At 38.3% G+C, this 20,240-nt stretch overlaps 1 pseudogene; it reads right to left on the bottom strand.

Annotated features, from left to right (window-relative positions):
- Positions 1-833: 833 nt before the first annotated feature.
- On the bottom strand, positions 834-2,404 carry LOC138150861 (glyceraldehyde-3-phosphate dehydrogenase-like; annotated as a pseudogene).
- Between the last annotated feature and the right edge of the window lie 17,836 nt (positions 2,405-20,240).

Genomic DNA, 20,240 nt, shown 5'->3' with positions numbered 1-20,240 from the left:
GAAAGGGCCTTTGGAGCCTTAAACAATGCTATCCAGATGGGAGTGGCTATCATCAGTACCACAGTGGATAAGATGACAGATACTTCTGCTAGGGGCTACCCCTAGTGTTTTGACACACAGCTCTCCTTTGCTTAAAAATTTGAAACGATGTTTGGCTACTCAACCCTTATTCTAGGAAAACAAGCCAAAAAGAGGTTTCTTTAATAACTATTTAAAAAATCCACAATTCATACCACCAGAGAAACTACTCACCTGCTTCTAATTTACTTCTTGTGTCTATTTCTATTATTGAGTACAATGAATACAGGCATTTTTCAAGAAACCTGTAATTAAAGAAAATAACACTTTCCCCCTCCCCCGTCACCATTGCACAAATGTATGCTACTATATTATTTAGAATAGTGTCATTTTTTTCCCCACGGGAAGTAATTAGATAATGGTTACCTGAAATAAGGATAATGACTTTCATTTAGAATATTGCTGGAGTACTCTAGAAACTAGAAAGACGGCTTAGATCTGATCCAAATAGATGAAAGTAAATGAAGGTAAGATTCCAAGGAAGGATTGTTTATTATTATTTCTTTTGCATTGAATATGGTGACTTTGTTGATGGAATACAACACAGAACTCTGTTTCTCCCCCTGCTACAGGGATATTTTGAGGCAAAGACTATGACTGGCACATAGTATCCCTAGTATTGGGAAATAGGTTATGTAAGTGGGCTCCCCAGTGATGGAACTCCCCTTTTCTTTGGGGATGAAGAATCATGGCTTTTCACTTTACTCCTTGGAGGTCATGTAGACACAGTTGCTATAACTGTATTCGTTGTCATATCAGGAAATGAGCTTGACAAAATGGTCATTGATGGCAATACCAGTGCCAGTATCAAAGGAAGAATAGTAAGTGTTGCTGGTTTTTTAATTTAATGTTTTATTTTCCCCGATTACATGTAAAAAGAATTTGTAACATTTGTTTTTCAAATTTTTTGAGTTCCAAATTCTCTCCCTCCCTCATTGAGAAGGCAAGCAATTTTATATAGGCTATACATGTACAGTTATGTAAAACATATTTCCATGTTAGTCATGTTGTGAAAGAAAACACAGATTAAAAAACAAGAAAAAATAAAGAAAAAGCATGCTTTGATCTGCATTCAGACTCCATCTTTCTCTGGATAGCATTTTTCACTGTAAATCCTTCAGAATTGTTTTGGATCGTTGTATTGCTGAGAAAGTTAGGTCACTCACAGTTAATCATCATATAATATTACTGTTAGTGTATACAATGTTCTCCTGGTTCTGCTCATTTCACTTTACTTCTATTTATGTGAGTCTTGGCAGATTTTTCTGAGAGCATATTGGTCATCATTTCATACAGCACAATATTATTCCATCACAACTATATACAACAACTTGTTCAGCCATTCCCCAATTGATGGTCATCCCTTCAGTTTCCAAATATTTGCCACCACAAAAAGAGCTGCTATACATTTTTGTACGTACAGATCCTTTTTCTTTTTTGTATTTTATCTCTTTGGGATACAGACGTAGTAGTAGTAGTTGTTGTTGTTGTTAAAGCCACAGGATACAACCTGGTCCTTTGTGTAGCCCAAGATTCCCTTCAAAGGTCCCTCTGATGTTTGTTTCACCACTTTCTTGATATCATCATAAATGGCAGTTTTCTCCAGGCAGCAGATAAGATCCCCAATAGATACATTAAAAGTAGGAATGTGGAAGACCATGCTTGTGGGCTTCCCATTCAGCTTGGGTATGCCCTCGCATTTTTTAGCAGCACCAGTGGAAACAGGGATGATGTTTTGGGCATCGCCATACCCATCATGCCACATCTTTCGAGGGGCCATCTGCCATCTTCTGGGTGGCATTAATGGCATGGATTATAGTCATGACTCTTTCCACAATGACAGAGTTGTTATGTATGACCTTAGCCATGGAGTCTAAGCAGTTGGTAGCATAAAAAGCAATCTTAAGGGAGTCATAGTATTTCTCCTTGTTCATTGATATCATGAACAGAAGGACCTTAGCAGAAGGGTCAGAGAGAAGAATATTCTTAACTCCAGCCCTCAAGTGAACCCTAGACTTTTCCAAGGTAGTAAAGATACCAATGGTCTCTACTATATATTTGGCTTTAGCATTTCCCTATTTAATATCGGTAGGATCATACTTTAATCATAATAATGGTTTTCCATAGAATCCCAGCTTTTCATTCTCAGCCTTGACAGTGTTCTTAAACTTGCCATGGGTGGAATCATATTGGCACATAGAACCAGGTAGCTTAGGTCAACGAAGGGATCAATGATGGCCATAACTTCTACTCTGCCTGAGGTGAATTAATTTCTGGTCACTAGGCACCAAATATGGTCAAATCCATTGACATTGACCTTCATCATCTTGTCTCAGGGATGCAGTGGCAGCAGCAGATTCTGGCACTGGGCTTGAGAGAAGAGTTGAGAATGCCAAGCAAGGGTTTTAAAATCAGTTAGCTAAAATTTTATCAAGCACCCATTATGTGCTAGGCACAGTGCTAAGCACTGGGTTTACAAAGAGAGCAAAAAGACAATCCCTGCTCTTAAGACCTCACAGTTTAATGGGTGAGACTACATATGAGCAACTGTGCACAAATAAGAGACATACAGGAAAAATTAGAGATAATCAACAAAGGAAGGCAGCAGGACCAAGAGGGACTAGGAAAAGCTTCCTGTTAAAAGTGGGATTTTGGTTAGGACTTAAAGGAAACCAGCAAATGTCAAGTTCACCCAGAAGTTGCTAAAAGGGACAAGAGACAAGTAGATTTAAAAAACCAGAGACCAGTGATGGAAGAGGAAGTGATTCTGAAAATGGACACTCCAATCTGATGGCGATAACAGCCTAGATTACACATCACCCCCTGCTGAAATGTGACCGACTATGGTACAGACGTTAGTGTACATTTTAACAAGGGACAGTTCATATGATATCATAGTTCAGGGTGGTAAATGAAGAATATGATTCCAAAAAAAAACTTTTGGATATTTGGGAAAAAAATGAAAAAGAAGGAAGCAGAGTATTTCCTTGTTCTATATCCATTCAAATCAACAAAATAATTAAGCATTAGCTACATGCATGGCACTGTGATAAAACACTGGGCATTAAAAGTCAGAAAAAGAAGTCATTCTTCTCCTCAAGAAGCTTAGAGTCTAATGAGGAGAATGAAATGCATTTACAGATACTTAAATAAAAGGTACATGTAAAATTACAGAAAGACATTTCAAAAGAACACAACACTGTAGGGATCGGAAAAGGCCTCTTGTGGGATGTAGCACCTGAATTGAGGAGCAAACTGGGGAGTCTATTAAGTGGAGGGAAGAAGGGAGTAAATTTCAGACATGGGGTTGGGGTACCTCTGTAAAAGGCATGAAGGAAAGAGATGGAAGGCTATGAATGGAACATCAAGGCCATGGATGTTAGGCATTCCATTCTCACTAAAAAAAGGTAGCCCTTTGCTTTCATTTTAACTTATATTAAAAAAAGTTCTGTATCCAATATCCTACGAAATCCTTTCTATTCCTATCTTACTCACAAATCAAACCAAATCTGCTATTCATACCCCTCCCCTTTGTAAAAATGCCATTATCACCCACTAATGATCCCAGGGGGACACTAGATTTTCACCTCAGCTCCAAGATGCTTTAGAAACTTATCCTGAATATTGCCTCAAAATCTTCTACAACTCCTGACAAGGCTTGGGGAAAGCTCTAGGTCTGGCTCACTGATTACCTTACAGTTTTTTTTTTAAAAACATTTATCTATGCTGAATTCTAGTTCAGTCTCTCTGTCATCCTCCACAGACCCTTCTAGAGAGACAACAGCTTGTGCATGAGGAGAGATTCAAGTGAAGTTTATTTAGAGATCTCATAAAACCAAGCTGAAATTTAAACCAAAGAAGAATCACACATATAAGTTCACACAACAGGAAAGCATGAACTTTCATTAACCCTACAAAATGGCACCGGGCCAGAGTCAGATTGGAAGTTACTCTCTGATAGGGTTTTTGGAAACCTCTGTGGCTCTCATGTCCGGTGTTTGCAAGTTCTTGTGAAGAAAGAGAATGAAGCATGCTTAATTAATTTTCCATGTGCTCAAACTACCATTTTTCCTTTACCTTGTTTATGTTCTTGTTCATCATCCAATCTGTAAATATTTATACATGATTTTACCATATTGAGAAAAATAGACATGTCACAAATCTGACTACGGAAAGGAGAACATATTTATACAACGTTGTCAGTATGAGTGAGTCTTATCTACCCAGGGGGCAGAGATGGGAAAAGCTAAACTATGGCCTAGAAACTAAGGCTGGGCTTCTCATGTCTGTTATGAGAATAGCTTCAGATCAATTCCATGTGGATTAATTAAAAAGCACGTGTCAACCCAGTGTTGTGTTGGGTGTTATAGGAATAGGAAAGAATAAGATCTTAACTGAGATCTGAAAGAGATAAGACACATCATCTAGTCTAACCCCTTTAAATTGATAGATGAGAAAATTGAGGTCCTCCTGAGGTTATGTGACTTGTCCAAGATAATTGTTGTTGTTCAGTCGTTTCAGTCAGATACAACTCTTCATGACCCAATTTGGAGTTTTCTTGGCAAAGATATTGGAGTGGTTTGACATTTCCTTCTCCAGCTAATTTTACAGATGAAGAAACTGAGGCAAACAGGGTTAAGTGGCTTGCCCAGGTCATACAGCTAGTAAGTGTCTGAGGCTGGATTTGAACTTGGAAAGAAGAGTCTTTCTAACTCTAGGCCTGGCACTCTATACACTGCACCACCTAGCTGACTCAAGGTAATACAGGTAAGTTATATAACCTATCACAGAGCCAGGATTCAAACCCAGGTCTTTTCCTTACAAATAAAATATTCTTTTCACTATATCATGTTGCCTCAAGAAGCAATAGTCATCTTTTTGACGGTCAAGGAACTTCCTGGGACTTAGCAGAACTTAGTTCTATTTCCAACTCTGTTACAAACTGTTTGACCTTAGGCAATCTAACCTGACCACTTGTCAGGGATGCTGTAGAAGCAAATTATTTGTAGCGTTCATTCCAATTCCAACAATCTATGAGTCTAAGTTCATTTCTCTGGACTTTATTTTCCTCATTTTTAAAATTATAGTGTTGGAATAGGCAAACACTGAGGTCCCTCCCAACCGTTACATGGACATGAAATACAGCCAGGAAATATAGAATAACTTGAAAGAAAATGTGCAATATAGCTAGGAAATGCCTTGGGCAATCAGGAAGTACACAGATCAATGTCAGTAGGAGAGATGGGGGCATGCTACATGGAGGACCGTGGACTCTAAAGAATAAATTGGCTCCTTTTTTTTTTTTTTGCTTTTTGGAGGGGGGAAGGTAGGGCAATTGGGGTTAAGTGACTTGCCCAAGGTCACATGGCTAGTTTTTTTGTGCTAAGTGTCTGAGGTTGGATTTGAACTCAAGTCCTCCTGACTCCACAGCCAGTGCTCTATTCACTGCACCACCTAGCCCCCCATAAATTGGATCTTGATATTGCATTGAAAGAGACATAGTGTCCAGGATTATGAAGGAGATAAACCATCTGTATTCTGCCCTGGTCAGACCACCTCAAGCATATTGTTTTCATTTCTGGGCACCATGTTTTAGAAAAGCTATTGATACATTACAGAATGTTCAGGGAGGGCAACCAGGATGGTGAAGGAACTTGACATTATTCTCTATCAAGATCAGTTGAAGGGACAATAAATAGTTCATTGTCGGTGGAATTGTGAACTGCTACAACCATTTTGGAGAACAAACTGGAATTATGCCCAGAGAGTTATTTCACTACCTATACCCTTTGACCCAGCAATACCACTACTTTATCTATTTCTTAAGATAATTAGGGAAAAAGAAAAAAAACCCTATATATTCTAGGAATGTTTTATAGCAGCTCTCTTTGTACTGGCAAGGAACTGGAAATTGAAGGGATGTCCATCAATCAGGGAATGACTGAACAAGTTGTGGTATATAATTATGATGGAATACTACTGTGCTGTAAGAAATGATGAACACAATGATTTTAGAAAAACATGGAAATACCTGTACAAAGTAGTGAAGAGTGAAATGAATAGAACCAAGACTATATTGTGTACAGTAACAGCAATATTGTTTTAAGAATGACTTTAGGGGCGGCCAGGTAGCACAGCGAGTAAGAGCACCGGCTCCAGTGTTGAGAAGACCTGGAGATCGAATCCCGGGCTCGGACACTTAGCATCCACCCAGAAACACCTGGCCACGTAACCTTGAGCAAGTTACTTAACCCCAATTGCTTAGGGGCGGCCAGGTGGCTCAGTGAGTAAGAGCACCGGCTCCAGTGTTGGGATGACCTGGAGATCGAATCCCGGGCTCAGACACTCAGCACCACACCCAGAAATAACTGGCCGTGTAATCCTGAGCAAGTTACTTAACCCCGATTGCTTAAAAAAAAAAAAAAGAATGACTTTAAGCAAATAAATTATTTTGAGTATTATAAATACCCAAATTAACTATAAAGGATATATGAAGAAAGATGCTATCTGCATCCAGAAAAAGAATGGGTAATATAGAATATTCTGTAGAATATAATATAGAATAATTTTGCACATACGTGTACATATGTATGTATGTATACCTATTTGTGTATAATGGTGGCCATCTCTGGGGCAGGGAAGAAAAAAAGAAATTTACATGCTAATATTGTTGTATATTTGAAAGGAATAGCAAGTTATATGTAGTAGATTTATAGTTTCATATGCAATCATCCTTTTTATTGTACTGTTGTGCAAATGTTTGTTTTATTCCATAAATTGAAAATCAATTGAAGGAATCAGGGGTTGTTTAGCTTGAAGGAGAGAAGAGTCAGTTGAGGAAGGGATGGGGATGGGAAGAAAAGAAGATAATATAGTCTTCTTTGAATATTTGAAGGGCTGTCCTATGATAGGATATTAGATTTGTTCTCTTTGGTTGGCCTTAAAGGGTGGAACTAGAGGTAGTACAAGTTTCAAAAATGGATATTTTAATTAAATGTGGGGAAACACATTTTAACAATTAGAGCCACCCCAAAGTAAAAGGGAATCCCTGGGGAGGTACTGAGTCCCCACTCATTGTAGGCCTTCAGGCAAAGGCTGACTTATTTACTACATTGTAGAGTGGTTTCAGATTAGGGACAAGGTTGCATTAGCTGGCCTCGGAGGTCCCTTATTACTCTGAAATTCTGTTTTTCTATGAGGAAGAAGCATAAACCCACAGATACAAATGCAAATAATTTCCATTTTTCATATGTTTATGGGAATCACAAATGCACCCCTATACACGTGTATTCTGGGTATTCTAACTCAGGCCATTGCAATTATTCAGGTTTTGGGTTGAAATATAATGAAAGATTCAAGGACCTTAAAAATGAAATACAAATGATTTTTTTTTTGCAGGGGGGAAGGCAGGGCAATTGGGTTAAGCGATTTGCCCAAGGTCACACAGCTAGTAAATATTAAGTGTTCTGAGGCCGGATTTGAACTCAGGTCCTCCTGACTCCAGGGTCAGTGCTCTACTCACTGTGCCACCTAGCTGCTCCACAAATGATTTTTCTGATGAGGAATTAAAAGGAAGGAAAGAAGCATTTAGTAAGCATCTACTATGTGCCACATGCTTAACAAATATCTCATGAATCCTTACAACAACCCTGGGAAGTAGGTGCTATTATTATCCCCATTTTGGAGGAAACTGAAGCACACTGAAGGTAAGTGAGTTGGCTAGGGTCACAGCCAGTAAGTTTCTGAGGCCAGATTTTAACTCAGGTCTTCCTGACTCCAGGCCCAGAGTTCTATCTACTATACCATTTAGTTGCCTCTAGGATATTATTGCTAAAGACAGAACATTCACCAGGTTAGAGCTTAGAAAGATGTCATGCAGGAAAGTTCAGTTTCTGCCAAGCCTCAGGAACACCAGCTTCTCATAGGCTAGTTATTTTTTAAAAGCAATCGGGGTTAAGTAACTTGCTCAAGGTTACACAGCCAGCTATTTCTGGGTGTGGTGCTGAGTATCTGAGCCCAGATTTGATCCAGGTCATCCCGACACTGGAGCCGGTGCTCTTACTCGCTGAGCCACCTGGCCGCCCCTAAGCAATTGGGGTTAAGTAACTTGCTCAAGGTTACATGGCCAGGTGTTTCTGGGTGGGTGCTAAGTGTCTGAGCCCGGGATTCGATCCCCAGGTCATCCTGACACTGGAGCCGGTGCTCTTACTCGCAGTGCTACCTGGCCGCCCCCATAGGCTAGTTTAAAAAAAAAAATAATTCTAGTTCTTCTGGTAACCAAACCCCAGGGACAGCCTCCTTGCTTCCTTAAAGGGAGGCCTTTCCAGCCCTCCTACGACAGTCTGTAATCTCTTCTAAATGGAGCTCCTTAATAATGATACAAGCCATAAATGCCTGCACATTCTGCACAGTTCTTAGAAATTTGCCACAACGTTTTGGGAGCTTTCCTTGGGTTCTCCTGACATTACAAACACATGAAACACATGAGCGGCCCAATGGCTACCCCTCACACTTGTTGTTTGTCTAGGTCATCTTTTTCAATCATACATCTCTTTGGTGACTTTCGTTGCCCTAGGTCTCCTCCATAATTTCTTGTTTGTAACATGTTGTGGCCTGCTCATGCCTCTTCCTTGTCTTTTGGGAGATTCTAACTGAGATTCTTCAGGGACCATGGTGCTGACATATGATAGTATGGCCATACAATATCACCAGAAAAATAGTATTGAAAAGATCAGCCTTTATTTCAGGAAAAAAACTTGGAGTCAATTAAAGAACTTTGTAATTTCCCAAAGGAAATGTAGGCTGTTCTGCTCAACTCTGGGTCTAACTTATTGTCTATTTGCAGTTTGTAGCTGAAAAGATATATATGTCTATATCTATATATAGACATATAATATACAGCTATGTATGTAATATATACATACTATATATGCATATGTATATGTGTGTATGCATATATGTATGCATATATTCCAAAAGTCTTAGTGTAGCTTTAAGTTTTAAAAGTGGACTAAGACTTTTGGGACACTCTGTATGTACTGTTCATACATATTGTGTGATTAATCCTTTGACCCCAGCAACTCATGAAACAACAAACAATTACACAAATTGGTTAACAAAGTATAATTGGCAACAATTTAAAAATACTGCTTTACCACTAATAACTACAGTTTACGATTAAAGTGATAGACTATAAATAGCATTTAGTTCTTCCGAATCCTTCCAAGTCTTTTTGACTACTTTAGCAGTTCAGGACGCACTAGCTTGAAGGCAGAAGCCCTTGCATTTTCAGAAGCCATGATCACCTGAGGTATTAATAACAAAATGCTAATAGCTTAATTATTTTTATATAGCACTTTTTAATTATAAAGAACCTCACATAAATTGTCTCATTTAAGCCTCATAGCAACTCTGTGAAGTAGGTTTCCATCTCCATTTTGCGGATTGTAATGGTAATGGGAATTTGGAGATCTTCAGATCCAAGTCAATTCAATATAGAGAATTAAAGAAGTTTTGGACAAGTCAAAACATAGCCGCACAGCCAGGTTTGTTGTTGCTATGGTTTCTGCTGGTGGATACACATTGGAAAAAAAAAAAAGACTGGAATATAAATCAGGAGGACAGAGGGTAATGACTACTTTTTTCACTTATCAATTGTTTCTGCTCAATTTCATTTGCATACTAATTAGGCAGGATCTTAGAAGGAGCTGAGTTTCATAGCCCCAATCTCAATATAGCTCTTATAGTTTTGGGGGATAAGAGAGTCCCAAAAATAGGTGTCAGGGCTATGAGAGCCTCATCATAGATTAAGTGGAAATTACAAGAAACTTTCTAACCCTAACTGAGATAATCATTGGGACCATGGCCTTCAAATCAGCACAAGATACAGACTTAGTCTTGGCTTGATGTCACTGACTGGATTTTGTTGGCTGGTTTTAACTAGATGTGGTAGATCATATTGGTAGAAGAGCTATTAGCCTGCCTTGATCAGGGAGCAAGCTTTCTAATTATTGTACCTTAGCAGAACAATTAATCAATTGAAAAACTTTTATAAAGTACTTATTTATATTACAGTTACTGTGATAAGTGTTGGGTATACAAATAAGAAGCAAAAAATGGTTATCTACCTTTAAGAAGCTTACATTCTAATGGTAAAGACCACATCTGCATAATTCATTACATACAAAATAAATACAGAGTAGATGAAAAGAAACCTAAGAAGGGAAGACACTACCAGATTGTGGTGGGGTGATTGGGAAAGACCAGGGGTTCTAAGTCAGAAGTTTGGAATGGAGACATGAGATGGATGAGACGGGAGCTGAGAATCCAGCAGATGTCCTGTAAACTGAGAAAATGTTAACTAAGAGAAATTCAGTAACCACGAGGCCAGTAGTGATGTCCAAAAGACACATGATGTCCAGAGTGGAATGGAGAAGTAACTGTCTACACAGAGCCATGGTTCCCAACAGAACACTCCCTGCAGAGAGCTGAAGATGTGATGAAGTGTAATGACATTTCCAGAGGATAGATAGAGCGTTGGAGGTGTGAGCTGCTCTGGCCCACAGGGGTTTATAGAATGTACTCTTTCTCACATATTTCCTGGTTATCCATCTCCTATTTGTGTGATACCCATTGGTATTCCCTGGTCAGGTGTGGTGTGTGTGTGTGTGTGTCTTCCCCATATTGTATATTTGGCAACTTGTGGAAAAATAAATCACCTGTGAGCACAGGAAGATCTTTACTCGTTACCTTATTTGTTATTCTTTTTAATGTTCTAGTGGTGGAAGTGGTGAACTGACTGGTAAAAGGAAAGTTGGGGCTCATGAACTGTGAGTGGCTAACTGACCCACAGAATACTTAATAACAGGAAGAACCTTTCTTCCATTAGAGGGTACTTTAGTTATTATATTGATAAATATTTACTACAAATTATGAAACCGAGGCTTAAAGAAATGAAATATCTTGCCCAAGATCACAAAATCAGTACATGGTGAAGCTAGAATTTGAACCCAAGTCTTGTGACTTTAAGTTCAGTGCCCTTTCTATTCCACTTGACTTCCTCTGTGACAGGAACTAGAAAGGATTTTCACACGCAGCTAAACTGCTCTACTTAATGTTCCCCAAACAGACATTTCATTCCTTACCTCTTTGCCTGTGCACAAGACTGGAATGCATTCCTTCCTTGCCTCCATCTCTTAGAATCCATAGCTTCTTTTAAGACCGAACTCATGTGCTGCCTTCGATGGGAAATCTTTCCTGATATTCTCTCGTTTTTAGTCTCTCCAATTATCTTGTATTTACCCATCTGCATAAATGTTGGATCCCCAGCCATGGCAGGTGTTTAATAAATAAAAAAAAATGTTTATTAAATAGAATTAGACATGGTTGGAGTAGGAGCACTCAGGCACATGCAAAGAAAAACCAACCAACCAAATTGAAGGAAGCAGAGGGAATCACTACTGTGAGGGATATGATCTGCCTGTACCATACTGTTCATTACCCAAACAGTGACTTTCCAAAACCCAGATTTCCAGATGAAAACAGAAAAATCTAGCCAATCTATTAGGAAGGTTTATGTTTCTGATACAAACTTCTGATATTTAGGAAATGGTGATTGTTGAATGAATGCTTCCATTTACATCCAGATGTTTTACATTTTGTGGACATAATAAAAAAAAAAACCTTTAATTTAACCTTTTTTTTCTAATAAGCAATTGGGGTTAAGTAACTTACTCAAGGTTACACGGCCAGGCGTTACTGGGTGGGTGCTAAGTGTCTGACCCTGGATTCGATCCCCCAGGTCATCCCGACACTGGAGCCGGTGCTCTTACTGGCTGTGCTACCTGGCCACCCCTAATTTAACCTTCTTAATCAAAGTTCCAGTGCTTTGCATACTTTGGGCTTGTCTGACTATGACCATTAATTCTCTGGCTGTTGTTTTTGATAATGAGGAGACTGGAAAATGACAACTCCCTAAATGACCCCCTGAAAGGACCCTCCACCTTTCCGAATAAGAGACTATTTTGTATGGTCAGGAAGGAAGCATGGTCAGTGACCAGCTGATATATTAAATGGCACTAAAGAACAGAACAGCATTATAAGCTTCCTTAATAGTCAAGATTCCCATAGAATTTGATTCCTATAATATTACACTGTTCTCCAAAATTTTAATATGTATCCAGGTTTGAAGTAGAGGTGATATGCTGCATTTGTAAATAGAATTGCTTTTTAAATGTACTAGGAGAGGTCTTCATTTAAAGGAATGAATGAAGTTATTCATTATTCATTCACAATAAAATTATTAAACATTTGTCACATACAAAGTACTGTGCTAAGACAAAACCAAACCAAACCCAAGAATAATAAAGAAAGCACAAAAAAATGCTTCAAACTGCATTCAGACTCCATCACTTTTTTTCTCTGGAGGTAGATAGCATGCTTCATCATAAGTCCTTCAGAATTGTCTTGAATCCCACATTCCCTCCAACATTGTCATTTTCCTTTTCTATCATATTAGCCAGTCTGATAGGTGTGAGGTGCTTGCTACCTCAGAGTTGTTTTAATTTGCATTTCTCTAATGTGATTTAGAGCATTTTTTCATATGACTATAGATAGTTTTGATTTCTTCATAGGAAAACTACCTGCTCATATCCTTTGGCCTTTTATCAAATGTGAAATGACTAGTATACTTATAAATTTGATTCAGTTCTATGTATATTTTAGAAATAAGGCCTTTTACTTACTATAAATTACTTTTTATAGTAATATAAATAAAAATATACAATTACTTTTACTTACTATAAAATTTTCTTCCAGTTTTCTCCCTTACTTCTAATCTTGGCCTCATTGGTTTTGTTTGTGCAAAACCTTTTTAATTTGATGTAATCAAAATTATCCATTCTCCTTTAATTCACTGTATCTCTTCTTTGGTGATAAATTCTTCCTTTATCCATAAATCTGAGAGGTAAAATATTCCATGCTCCCCAAATTTGCTTATGAAATCACTGTTATGTCTAAATCATGAACTCATTTTGACCTTATCTCAGTACATATTGTCAGATGTTCTGCCAAACTACTTTCCAGTTTTCTCATCACTTTTTGTCAAATAGTGATTTCGTGTCCCAAAATCTTTGGGTTTGTCAAATACTATGGTATTTAACTATGGTCCTTTGCTGTTGTGTATTGTGCCCTAATGTATTCCATTGATCTACCACTCTGGGTTTTTTTTGCCTTTTTGGAGGGTTATTGGGGTTAAGTAACTTCCCCAAGGTAACACGGCTAGTTTTTTGTGTTAAGTGTCTGAGGCTGGATCCGAACTCAGGTTCTCCTGACTCCAGGGACAGCCCTTTACTCAATGTGACACTTAGCTGCCCCTCCACCACTCTATTTCTTAGCCAGTACTAGATTGTTTTAATGATTACCACTTTGTAATACAGTTTGAGAGCTGGTACTGCCAAGTCATCTTCCTTCACATTTTCCCCTTGATTCCCTTGATCTTCTTAACCTTTTGTTCTTCCAGATGAATTTCATTCTTATTTTTATTAATTCTACAAAATAATATTTTGGTAATTTTATTGGCATAACATTGGATAAGTAAGTTAATTTAGGTAGACTTGTCATTTTTATTACATTGACTTAACCTGCCCATGAGCAATTAATATTTCTCAAATTGTTTAGATCTGATTTTATTTGTGTGAAATGTTTTGTAATTGTATTCATATAGTTCCTGGGTTTGTCTTGGCAGGTAGACTCCCAAGTATTTTATATTGTCTGCAGTTATTTTAAATAGAATTGTCCCTGTCTCTTCCTGCTGGACTTTGTTGGTAATATATAGAAATGCTGCGGTTTTATGTGGGTTTATTTTATATTTTTCAACTTTGCTGAAGTTGTTAATTATTTCAACTAGTTTTTTAGTTGATTTTCTAGAATTCTCTAAGTATACAATCTTACTGTTTGCAAAGAGTAAAAGTTTTGTTTTCTTGTTGCCTGGTCTAATTTTTCAATTCCTTTTTCTTGCTTTATTGCTATAGCTAGCATTTCTGGAACAATATTGAATAATGGTGGTCATAATGAGGATCTCACATTCTAATGGGGGAGACAACACATATTTAAGTTTTCAGCTGTGAGATGGAAAGGTCCTGTGGTCCTTAAGGTACAACAGCAAAGCAGATGGTAATAGCTCTACTCTAATGTCATTTCTACTGATGAAAGTATATCACTTTATGATGCTGAAACATCTGACAGTGCCAAGGACTTTGGGGACAAGAATTAATTTGAGTCTTCAGGAGCTGTGACTGTAGCATCCACAAGAATGGTTGCAAGGCTTCATCTCCATGTTTGTAGCTTCCCAAGATGATGGGATGAGGGTACTCTCATTTATAGGATCACTCGTTTGGAGTTAGAAGTACTGGAGAGGCCATTGAGTACAACCCTTTCTTTTTTTTTACTGATGAAAAAACAAGCTCAGAGAATTCCCCAAAGTCAGACAGGGAATGAGTCTCAGAAGCAGGATTTGAATCTGTGTCTTCTGATTCCAAATTCAGCATTCTTTCCACTGTAGTATACTGTCTGTGTTTTGCCTGTGGATGAATACTTCTTGGTGAAGTGGACGAACTATCTACTAAGACCATGGTCTCAGTGTTTTTTAGGTTACAAAGCATTCTTACTTTCATGAGTGGGTAGGAAGGAGAAGAGTGCTGGAGGTGAAAATGGAAAATCTGAGTAGATGATATTGTGTGTTCTGGGCAGTCACTTAGTCTCTCTAGGCCTCAGTGTCTTCAACTGTAAAAATGAGAGTGTTTGACTAGGTGACTTTCCTTTTAGTTCTAAGTCCTGTGATCTCATCTAATTCTTGTGGGGTGGGTAGTGCAAGTATATTTTTCTCGTTTAACAGATTAAGAAGTCAAGGGTCAGAGAGGTTGAAAGACTTGCCCATGATGGCTCAGCTCATAGAAGGTTCTCCAACTCTTATCTTTGCACCCTAAACCTAATGCTCTTTCTGCTGCATCATGCAGCTTCCCAGGAAGAAACCATGCGTAGAGTAAATAATTACCCTCTGCCCCCAGCTTGTCTATTTTATACATTTGGATTTGGATAAACTGGGTTCTTTTAAATTAAAGAAGATAGATGCTGCAGTGGATAGAACATAAGATGAGTCAGGAAGACCTGAGGTTGAATCTTGCCCTCAGACACTTACTAGCTGGGAAAGTTATTTTCACCCCAGTCTGCCTTGGTTTCCTCTTCTGTAAAATGGGGATAAAAATAGCACCTCCCTCCCTGGGTGGGTATGAGGACCAAACGAGATAATGTTTATAAAGTGCCTTGCAAGCAAAAATTTCTCCATTTCCCATCATCTACACTACTTTGGGACTTAATTGGAATTCTCCATCAAGCCTTCCTTCCCCAGGAAACTCATCACTGGGAAATCTCACCATACTGCAAGATGGAATCTGCCTGGTTCTCACGTGTCATCAGTACCTTCTGCACCTCTTCTTGGACCCTTTGTCTGGAGGGCAGGACCACTGACTCAAGGGTCTCTATTTAAAGAGGGGGCTCAGCACAGTTTATCTCCCTATTTCCCACCAGCTGCACTGCTTTGGGATTTCTTTGGAGCTCTCCATCATGCCCCTGCATTTGGGTACCTTCCCCCCCCCCATTCCCCCTTAAAGCTTCTTTTTGTGTCTTTTCCCATTGGATTGTAAGCTCCTTGAAAGCAGGGCCTGTCTTTGTTTTAATTTGTATTTGTATCCCCTGTGCTTAGCACAATGCCTGGCACATATTAGGTTCTTAATAAATGTTTATTGACAGACCAAATGCAACCCTTAAAATGCACTCTACTATTATTGTTATTATTAATAAGTGGATGCACATTTGTATGGGATTTTTCATCAAAAACAGACAAAAACAAACAAAAACCTGGTACCCAGTTACCTAAATAACAGATCATATCCATTAATACCTTTCCTCTGGATAATTTCTTATGTTCACAGAAAACTTCAAGACAGTCATAACAATGATAACAATAACGACAATAACACATTAATTTTGGCAAAGTGGTTCCTCACGATAGCTGTGTGAGGCATATAGTACTATTGCTGTCTTACAGATGAGGACATTGAGACTTTGGGGATTCCGTGACTTGTTCAAGATCATCCTGTACATAGAAAAAGTCTATCTTACTAATCGAGCCGGATGTCGCCAAAAATATTGTATAAAAATGAGAAAAAATGGTTAAAAAAATAAAGAACACTATTCCATCTCAGCAGTTTGCACATACAAGGAAAGGCATGGGAAGTGCCATTCAGTATGTTGAGAAAAGGAAGATATTTTCAACATTGTGCAGTAAGTTCCCTTAAAGTATTTTTTGGGTACACTGTACACTATACTAAGAGTCTCAACTCTCAAGGTAGATGGATTCCAGACTTCAGTGGTTCCTTCTTATTGGAATGAAGATGGAGAAAGAAAGACAATCATGGATTCTTTAGCAATACTGAGATAACCCCAAATTCCATTTTAAGATTTTAAAATAAAAACTGAAGAAGGGATTTATTTTTTTTAAATGTTTTATTGATACTCTTCAAAAATGTTACTGTTGGTCTCCAATGACACCTTGCTTTCTCCTTGCTCTCCACAACAGAAATCTTCATATAAGGAAGAAATAAAGTTAAGGAGAAGAAGCCAACCCACTGGCCATGTCTGACAATGGATGCCCCATTCAGCCCCTCTATCCCTCTCCTTTTCTTCAGTAAGGAGGGAGGCCTGCTTCACTGTAAATCCTCTGAAGGAATGATTGATTTGTGCATTGATCAGTGTTCTGGAGTCTTTCAATGTTTGTCTCCCCCCCCCCCGTCTACAGCAATGCAGTAATCATTCAAATGAGACACCTAATCAAATGAGGTAACGTTGGAAAAGTGCTAGCATATTGCCTGCTACATAGTACGCACTTAATAAGTGAACGTTCTCTTCCCTTCTGTCTTTGTGTAAACTGTTCCCTTGATACTGCTAATTTCACTTTGCATCAGTCTCCCCAACTTTCTTTGAACTCTTTAAATCCATCACTTCCTAAGCACAATAGTGTTCTATTGCATTCCTATGCTACAACCTATTCAATCATTCCCTAATTAATGGGCACCCACTGCATTTCCAGTTTTTCTCTACTACAAAAAATTCTGCTCTAAATATTTTTTTTTGTATATATGAGACTTTCTCTTTTCTCTTTGATTTTCTAAAACCCTGGGCTCTGGTGGGAATAAATTTACTGAAAAATAAGACTTTAAAGGGGTAGCTAGGCAGCACCATAGCATATAGAGCTCTGGTCTGGAAGTCAGGAAAAGTCCAGCCTCAGACTATTACTGACTACATGACCCTGGACAAGTCATGTAACCTTTTTTGCCTCAGTTTTCTCATCTGTAAAATGAACTGCAGAAGGAATTGGCAAACCACTCTAGTATCTTTGCCAAGAAAATGCCACAAAGGGGTCATGAAGGTTTGGATATGACTGAAAATAGCTAAACAACCACAAAAAAGAATTTTAAGTATCTCAGACCTTCATGAATAGGTTCAATAAAGGGTGGAAAGTCTGTTTCCCCACATTTGCCCCATCTACCTTCATTTTGAGTATCTTGGAAATGCAATTATCCAGGGATGGATTTATGAAAAGAGGACTAGGCAATATAGTAGAAAGAGAGGTAATGATTAAGGGTGGCAAACCTGCAGCCTTAAAGTCACATGTCTAGGTCCTTGGGCGTGGTCTTTTGACTGAGGCCAAATTTTACAGAACAATTCCTTTTATTAAGGGGATTTATTCTGTGAAGTTTGGGTTCAGTCATTATAGATCATTCAGATCATCTATAGTATCAGACAGAAAGCCTGGCCTCTAGTCCCAGCTCCATCACTGACAAATTGTGAGACCTTGAGCAATTCTATTTTCTCATCTCTAGTGAGGTGATGGACATGATGCCCTTGATGTTTCATTTTTCTAGCTCTATGAATCTACTCGCCCCCTTTCCCCTCCCCTTAAAGTTAGCTAGGTGGCTCTGTGAACATTAGTTACTTAGCCTGGTGTCAGGAAGACCTGAGTTCAAATTCAGCCTCAGACATTTACTAACTGCGTGATCCTGGGCAAGTCACTTATCTGCTATCTTCCTCAGTTTCCTCAACTGTAAAATGGCAATCATAATTTGGAGTCAGAAAGACCTCAGTTCAAATTCAGCCTCAGACACTAACTCCCTAGTAACTTATTAGCTGGGCAAATCATCTCCTGCTTGCCTCAGTTTCCTCATCTGTAAAATCTAGATAATAATATCACATACCTCCCAGGGCTGTTGTGAGGACCAAATAAGATAGTAATTGTAAAGTGCTTATTGTGAGGATCAAATGAGATAATATTTGTAAACAAATGTTTGTAAATTGTAATTTGTAAACAGCAGATACTTAATGAATGTTCATTTCCTCCCTCTGGGGGAGAGTCATTTGGGTACCATTTTTTTCATGAGTCTCTGAAAAAAGAAAAGCTTCAAGAGATAAGCAACTCACATTTTTTCTCACTGTAATTTTCTTTTTTTTCTTTTATGTTGACCTTTAGATATAATTTGATCACATTTTCTTCTCCACCACACCAAATAAGCACCTATCCATGCAAGTGAGAGCTTTTGTTAACACTTCTTTGTGTCCATATCAGGCCACGGCAACCTTGACTAGAGGCGAAAGACATGGATCAAAACCCAGCATCCCAACATAATTCAATCATAGCACACCGATTAAACAAAGAAAATTGTTTTCCATTGATCTTAAAAGCACCTAAGAAGCATACAGCTGCACACAACATTCTCCATGCAGAAATTGCATTTAACCAACTCATAGAAGGAAGAATAGCATTCCCTTTAAGTTTCAAAACCATCAATAGCTAACATTTATACAGAGGTCAAAGTCTGCAACATGCTTTACATATATCATTCCACTTGATTCTCTCAATAACTCTGTGAGTGCTATTATTATCTCTATTTTACAGATGAGTAAACTGAGGCAAAAATGGTTAAGTGACTTGCCCAGGGTCACACACAGCTGGTAAAGTGAGGCAGCTTAATGGTTCAAGGTAAAGAATACAGCAGGTTTGGAGTCAGGAAGACCTCAGTTCAAATTCAGCTTCAGACACTAGCTTCCTAGTAACTTACTAGCTGGGTGAGTCATCTCCCAGTTTCCTCATCTGTAAAATAGAGATAATAATATCACATACCTCCCAGGGTTGTTGTGAAGACCAAATAAGATAATTATTATAAAGCCCTTAGCACAATGCCTGGCACATAGTAAGCTCCACATAAAAGGAAAAAAATGTCCCAGGCAGGATTTGAATTCCAATCTATCCTAACTTTAGGTCCAGTGTATTTTTCCCTATACCACCTAATTATGTTATGACGATGAGATGTTCTGAAGTCTTCTTATGAATCTGTTAGCATTTTTGCCATGTAGCCTGTTATTATACTGTTTATGTTGTTTTGAATTGTCATTTTTTCAATTTATCTAAATTCTTTTAACATTTATTAAGCATCTACTATGCATAAGGCATTGTGCTAAGTACTGGGAATATACATAAATTTTTTAAAATCCCTGCTTCCAAAGAGATTACATTTTACTGGGATTTCACATTTTTAAAAAAAATCCTAAAAAGGAGGGGCAGCTAGATGGCACAGTATATAGAGTACCAGCCCTGAAGGCAGGAGGACCTGAGTTCAAATCCTACCTCAGACACTTGCCACAACCAGCTGTATGACCTTGGGCGAGTCACTTAACCTCAATTGCCTTGCTTTTCCCCCTCCCAAAAAAATCCTTAAATGATTGTGATGATTTTAATAATAATAGTTTACATCATTACAAAGTTTGACAGAGGTCAAGCATTTTCACATCCATGATCTTGTTTATTCCTCACATATATTCTACCTTGTAGGCAGGACAGGTGTTATCCCCATTTTTCAGATGAGGAAAGTTGAGATGCCCAGAAGTTAAGTGATATGTACCATGTTAGATGCTTAGTATAGCTGTCAGTGGAGCTGGAACACATAACTACTTCTGTTGGTTTTAAGCAGGGTTCCTTTCATTCAGCCTCACAAAAATGTTTCAGATAAGAAAGTCCCTCAAAAGAATCATTTGAACCAGCCTCCTTGCTG

This window comes from Petaurus breviceps, unplaced genomic scaffold (genome assembly GCF_028583685.1).
Source record: "Petaurus breviceps papuanus isolate PSGF00001 unplaced genomic scaffold, PetGlider_PUasm1.0 90895, whole genome shotgun sequence".
Lineage (NCBI taxonomy): Eukaryota > Metazoa > Chordata > Mammalia > Diprotodontia > Petauridae > Petaurus > Petaurus breviceps.
The sequence above is the reverse complement of the archived record's forward strand: the minus strand, read 5'-3'. Positions and strand labels throughout refer to the sequence as shown.